Source organism: Eriocheir sinensis, chromosome 42, assembly GCF_024679095.1.
Source record: "Eriocheir sinensis breed Jianghai 21 chromosome 42, ASM2467909v1, whole genome shotgun sequence".
Lineage (NCBI taxonomy): Eukaryota > Metazoa > Arthropoda > Malacostraca > Decapoda > Varunidae > Eriocheir > Eriocheir sinensis.
The window spans coordinates 11,429,310-11,436,809 of NC_066550.1; the positions used below are offsets into that span (position 1 = coordinate 11,429,310).

Below are 7,500 nucleotides of genomic sequence, written 5' to 3' on the forward strand. Positions count from 1 at the left end.
TACCACACACACATCCCAAATCTCCTTCCTTTATCCTCTTCATTCCTCTCTCCCACCCCTCTCTCGCATCCCTCTCCGTCTCATCCTCCCTCTCTCCCTCTCCCCCTCTCCCCTTCACATGCATGCCAAACCTAGGCCAATATATTTACAAACGCAGAGGGAATCAGACCCACCAAGAACGGTGCTAAAAAGATTCGGATTCTCCTCACGATCGCCTGCATGTGTATTCCCTTGGGGTGGAGGGAAGGGGAGGGGGTGGGGTGGTGTGTGTGTGTGTGTATGTGGGTGGGTGTATGTGTCACTTGGGCTGGTTACGTATGTGTCTCCTAGCTCGCACTACCAGAGAGAGAGGGAGAGAGGGAGAGAGGGTGTGTGAGTGAGTTTTAGATTGAAAGAAATGGAGGAAAGTGCGTGTGTGTGTGTGGGTGGGTGGGTGGGGGATGTGTGTGTGTGTGTGTGTGTGTGTGTGTGTTTCAGAATGTAATGTTTAAAGTATAGAGGCTGCTTTTCTCTCCTCCTCCTTCCCTTCCTCCTCCTCTTCCTCCTCCTCTTCCTCCTCCTCCTCCTCCTTCTTTTCTATTTATTCTCTTATCGCTCTTTTCAACCTTAATTTCCTCCTCTTCCTGCAATATTTTACTCACCCTTCCTCTTCCTCCTCCTCCTCCTCCTCCTCCTCCGCCTCCACAAGCACCCAATCTTTTGGTCTCAAGCAGTGATGGTGAGATCCGGTTTTAGAAAATATTTTACGTGGAAGAAGACCAAATTATTACCTGGGGAAGAGGCTGTTAAGGGCGTTCAGGTAGACACAGGTGCTTATAATAGTAGTAGTAGTAGTAGTAGTAGTAGTGGTAGTGGTAGTGGTGGTAGTAGTGGTGGTAATGAAAAAGAAAAGGTATAGTGATTGTAATATTAATAGTGGTGGTGGTGGTGGTGGTGGTGATGGTGGTAGGCTTGTTCTCACCTGGAATATTCATCACCACACCTCCGCCTCTTGTCTACCTGTGTGTGTGTGTGTGTGTGTGTGTGTGTGTGTGTTCGCCTCTCTTCTACGCAATTCAAACGTTCACTAACCCGACCTGCTCTGGTGCGGTTTCTTGTTGTTGTTGTTGTTGTTGTTGTTGTTGTTGTTGTTGTTGTTGTTGTTGTTGTTGTTGTTGTTGTTGTTGTTGAGATTGCTATGTGCTTGTCCTGCTATTTATTTATGTATTTCTCGCTTGATATAGTGTGTGTGTGTGTGTGTGTGTGTGTGTGTGTGTGTGTGTCCAAAAATAAAAATAAACTTGAACTTTTCTTTTTTTTTCAGAATCTTTCAAGTGTGTGAAAACAAAACCACAAAAAAACAATAAAAAAAACGCGGACTAAGAAATGATTGTGATTGGTGTGTGTGTGTGAGAACCAAAACAAACAAACAAACAAACAAAACAGTAATATTATGATAAGGAAAATTTTAATAGTGAGAGTGAAAGTGAAGACAATATCGTAAGGAAATGAAAATTGATGAAAGTGAAAGAGAGTGAGAAAGAGAAAAGTCATTGTCTTCGTTATTGTTGTTGTTTTTGTTGAAGGTGAGGTAGAGAATCTGAGCCTCTTAATAAGGAAAATGCTGATTGTGAGAGTGAAGGTGAAAACAATATCGTAAGGAGATGAAAATGATGAAAGTGAAAGAGTGAGAAACAGAAGTCATTGTTATTGTTGTTGTTTTTGTTGAAGGTGAGGAAGAGAATCTAAGCCTCTTAATAAGGAAAATGCTGATTGTGAGAGTGAAAGTGAAGACAATATCGTAAGGAGATGAAAATGATGAAAGTGAAAGTGAAAAAATGATAATGAAAATGTTGATAGTGAGAGTGAAAGTGAAGACAATATCGTAAGATGAAAATGATGAAAGTGAGAGGTAGAAAGTGATAAGGAAAATGCTGTTCGTGAAAGTGAAAGTGAAAACAATATCGTAAGGGGATGGAAATGATGAAAGTGAAAGTGAAAAAGTGATAAGGAAAATGTTGATAGTGAGTGAAAGTGAAAACAATATCGTAAGGAGATGAAAATGATGAAAGTGAAAGTGAAAAAGTGATAAGGAAAATGCTGATAGTGAGAGTGAAAGTGAAAACAAGATTGTAAGGAGATAAAAATGATGAAAGTGAGAAAGTGAGAAGATGAAAGCGGTGAAGAAAATCTGAGCCTCTTAATTATTTACCTGAAACACCTGGAACACACCTGGACTCCTCTACACAGGTGAGGTGAGTTATTCCAAGACCTTTTACCTTTACCGGAGACGAAGCGGTTCCGATATTATTTTTTACGCGACTTTTTTGGTAGAGGATGATTTTTGTTTTTCGATTTGTTCATATCTTTTTTATCATAGAAATTATAATAGTGATAGCAATAATAACAGGTAACCATGCAACAGAACAACAACAACAACAACAACAACAACAACAACAACAACAACAACAACAACAACAAAAGATGCTCTCCCCTCATTATTTTGCATGTTTGCCCAATTTTTTTACATAACTTTTTTGTGTAGGATATTTTCTTTACATCCCTTTAATAATTGGAATACTGCTAATAATAGTTAATCATAAAATAGGTTAAAGAAAATACATCCCAGCTGTATTTTTCTCCGTCTAAATTACAAAACTAATTCGACATTTTCAGTTTTTTCATTTTCTTATATATATTTTTTTTACATAGGATATTTTTTTGAGTTTTTCTTTTTTAATCACATAAATAATTGTAATAGAATAAAAGGAGACATCGATTTATTCCATTTTCAGTTCTACTATTTATTTTACTTGTTTTGAATGGTTTATCGTTTTTATAATAATAGGAACAATAGAATAAAGTTAAAGACACGTCCAGGCAATCCATTTCTCCCGCCGGAGCTACATATTCGAAACGGCTTCATCAAACACCCCAAGCGGCGCCGGTCATTTCGAAACAGCGACGCCGCGTAATGAACTCGGCTTTTTCGCGTCCAGCCTGACTCGCGCCCCACGCCCGGCTGTCTCATTGTCGGCTTTGCATGGAGCGAGTCATGTTAATTCATCTTGTTATTCATGAAGGCGGAATTATACCCTCGATGGACCTCTTGCTGCCTCCTCGTCTTTGGGATTTCCTTTTTTTCGCCAAAGGTAAGTTAATTTTTCGTCTTTGTTTTGATTATTTTATCTTTTAATTAACTCATTATCAAAAAAGTCTGTCAATATTGATTTCCTCGTTAGTTTTTATTATTTTATTTTTCACTTTCCTCATTAATAAAAAAAGTAATTATTTTATCTTACTTTCCTCATTATCAAAAAGTCTGTCAGTATCTTGTTTTCCTCGTTATTTTTCATAATTTTATCTTTTATTTTCCTCATTAACAAAAAAAAGCCTGTCAGTATTGTTTTCCTTGTTAGTTTTCCTTATTTTATCTTTTCCTTTCCTCATTAACAAAAAAAAGCCTGTCAGTATTGTTTTCCTTGTTAGTTTTCCTTATTTTATCTTTTCCTTTCCTCATTAACAAAAAAAAAGTCTCGGTATTGTTTTCCTCGTTAGTTTTCATAATTTTTTCTTTTATTTTCCTCATTAACAAAAAAAAAGAAGTCTCAGTATTGTTTTCCTCGTCCATGTTTTCATTTGATTGTTTTCCTCTTCCTTACAAATACTCTTCATTCAATTCTTTTCTTTGTCTTCCTCTCGCAAACTCTTCTTTTTCTTTTACAATTTTGCTCTTTGTTTACTTCACCGAATGATAACTTTTCTTCATAGTTTTCATAATTTTCTTGTCATTTTCTTCCTTCGTTGAGAATATCTATCAGTTATTATTTGTTTTTTTTTCTCGCTAATCCACCTTTTCAGTCTTCACAGCAATTTTTCCTTTTTTTTTTTACGAGAATTTGGAACTTTAAGTCTTACAAGTTTATCATATTTTTGTCATTTTATTCCACCACATTAAAAAAAATCTCTATCAGTTGGTATTGTTATATTCGCTGTTCTGCCTCTTCTCTTGCAATTTAACTTCTTTTCGCTAAATAATAACTTTTTCATCTTAATTTTAATCATCATTTTGTCATTTTCTTTCCCTATTAAAAAAATCAATTATTATTCTTTTCTTTACATAATTCTTTGTCTCCTCATTCCCCTCCATCACTGCTTCCTAACAATATGTCTTTGGCTTTTTTCTACTTTTTTCCTTCTAATTATCATCACTTTATCATCACATTTACTTTGTCATCACTTTCTCACTTCAGTCCATCTTCACTTCCTTCCTCCTCCTCCTCCTCCTCCTCCTTCTTTTCCTCTTTCTTCCACTCTTCCCTTCATTCTTTTCCCTCTCTTTCTCTTCCACTTCCTCTTCTTCCTCCTTTTCCTCTTCCTCCACCTCCTCTTTTTTTCTCTTTTTCTACTCTTCCCGTCACCCATCTCCTCCTCCTCCTCCTTCTTCTCTTCCTCTTTCTCCCACTCTTCCCTTCATTCTTTTCCCTCTCTTCCTCTTCCACTTCCTCTTCTTCCTTGTTTTCCTCTTCCTTCACCTCTTATTTTCTCCTCTTTCTGCTATTCCCCGTCACCCATCTCCTCCGCCTTCTTCTCTTCCTGTCCTTCTCTCCGTCTCTTCTTTCTCCACTTCCTATCGTTAAACCATCACTGCACTTCTTTCCTCAATCATATATATACTTCATCTCCGCTTTTCCCCCAACAAGAGATCATCCCTCCTTCCCCTCATTCTCTATTTACACGGTCTTTACCTTCTCCGCGTCCCTTCAAGTGAAAAAAATAAAGGAGATTCGATAGTGTTCCCGTTAATAATTTCTCTCGCTTTGATGCTTGCGGTGACGGTTGTGACGGGGGCGGTGTGTGGGGGGGGGTGGGGGGGAGGGATGGAGGGGGAGGGGGGTGTAAGAAAAGGTCAGGAAGGAGGAGGAGGAGGAGGAGGAGATGAAAGGCGGACTGAAGCCTTTCCGAAGAGCTTGAGCTTCTCGGAACTTTTTATTTATTTTTTAGCTTTTTATTTTTTTTTATTATTTATTTTTTTTGTATTTTTTTGATGCTCTGTCTTAGCTTTTTTATTTGCTTGTCTTCTTTTATTTATTTATCTGTTTATTTGTCTGAGTTTATTTTTTATGTTTTCTTTCTTGGTTTTCTTCTAATAGTGGTTTTATTAGTTTGTTTTTTTAATTTTTTTTTATATTCGTTTATTTTTAATGATATTCGGGTTTAATTTTCATGCTATATAATTTCGTTTATTTTTATTTGCTTGTCTTCTTTATTTATTTGTTTATTTGTCGGAGTTTTTTTATGTTCTCTTTCTTCGTTTACTTTTAATTGTGGTTTTATTCGTTTATTTTCTAAAGTTCGTTTATCCTCATTTATTTTTTATTGATATTTGGGTTTAATTTTCATGTTGCTTAATTTCGTTTATTTTTATTGTTGTTTACTTTTATTTCTTTTTATTGTTCTCTTCGTTTATTTTTATTGCTATTTGGGTTTAATTTTCATGCTGTTTAGTTTCGTTTATTTTTTATTGTTGTTTACTTTTGTTTCTTTTTATTGTTCGTTTATCTTCGTTTATTTCCATTGCTCTTTATCTTCCCTATGAGTTTATTGTCATTTATCTTCGTCTGGTTTTAGTGATATTTATTGGCGCCAGTAAGTGGACGTGGATGGATGTGGGCGTTTATGTATATAGGCAATCACATTTACGTACACACTCATACAGATAGAAGCGTACATAACTTACATGCACATAGACACTCACACATAACTTACAAATCCATCAACTAATTAACTAAGTGACTAAAACTGGCTAACTGAATACCTAGCTAACCAACAAACTAATTTACTAACCTAACAAAACGAAACTAAAAATATCATACTAATTAACAAGCCAAATAACAGTTAAAATTACAGACCAAAATATAATCTGGATGACCAACAACATAACTACCTAACTAACCAGCTAACTAACTAACTAACTAACTAACTAACCTAACAAAACAAAACGAAAAATATCATACTAATTAATAAGCCAAAAAACAGTTAAAATTACAGACCAAATTTCAAACTTAATGACAAACAACATAACTACCTTGCTAACCAACAAACTAACTAACTAACTAACTTACTAACTAACTAACTAACTAACTAACCTAACAAAACAAAACGAAAAATATCATACTAATTAATAAGCCAAAAAACAGTTAAAATTACAGACCAAATTTCAAACTTAATGACAAACAACATAACTACCTTGCTAACCAACAAACTAACTAACTAACTAACTAACTAACTAACTAACTAATTAACCTAACAAAGCAAAACGAAAAATATCATACTAATTAACAAGCCAAGTAACAGTTAAAATTACAGACCAAATTACATAATGGATGACAAGCAGCATAACATAACAATCCAAGCTGAATAACAGAATAAAATAACTTACTATAACAATAACAAATAGCAATAACAATAGGGGAAACAACATACAGTAAAAAACAGGGAAAAAAAGCAACGTACTATAACATAAAAGATACAAAAAACAAACAAACATACAAAAAAAAAAAAAAACGAAAACATACATTAACATTAGACATAAATCAACATAAAACAAACAACATCATGAAACGATAACATAAAGTGACATAGGAAAACAAACACCCATTAAAATTACAAACATACACAAACACAAATCACAGCATAACAAACACAACAGCATAACAAACCTAGCTACATAAATAATAAAAGAACCATGCTAAAACAAAACAATACCTAACTAACCCAACTAACAAAAAAAAAAAAAAAAACATAAGATAACAAAAAAACAATAAAACAACAAATAAGAACGAGTGCATAACAAAACAACAAAAACAACAACAAAACAAACCCAGCTAACACAACTAACCAAAATAACAAAAAAAAAACCATCATTAAAAACATAAGATAACAAAAAAACAAAACAATAAAACAACAAATAAAAACAAGTGCATAACAAAACAACGATAACAATAACAAAACAAACCCAACTAACACAACTAACAAAAAACACACCATAAAAAACATAAGAAAAAAAATAAAAACAAGTGCATAACAAAACAACAATAACAACTAACAAAAATAACTAAAAACACCATTAATTACATAAGATAACAAAAACACACACAATAAAACAAAACAAATAAAAACAAGTGCATAACAAAATAAAAACAACAAAACAAACCCAACTAACACAGCTAGCAAAAAAAAAACACACACCATAAAAACATAAGATAAGAAAACACACATTCAAACAAAACAAATAAAAACAAGTGCATAACAAAACAACAATAACAACTAACAAATAATAACAAAAAAGCACCATAATTACATAAGATAACAAAAAAAAACCCACTAAAACAAATAAAAAACAAGTGCCGAGCAGCCATCACCTCGGTAGTCAGCATTTTCCGTCGCCGGGCAAAATTATTCATGCAATTTGTAAAGTAACCGAATGAATCACATGTTTTCGTTATTTAGCTGAATATT

General features: G+C 34.1%; 1 long non-coding RNA gene across 1 annotated transcript in view; it reads left to right on the forward strand.

Moving 5' to 3' along the window:
• Positions 1-7,500, forward strand: part of LOC127010012 (uncharacterized) — a 129,961-nt gene that overhangs the window by 10,864 nt on the left and 111,597 nt on the right. Inside the window, exon 2 of the long non-coding RNA XR_007762780.1 lies at positions 1,304-2,234. This is a non-coding gene — a long non-coding RNA (uncharacterized LOC127010012). The remainder of the gene's footprint in view (positions 1-1,303; positions 2,235-7,500) is intronic.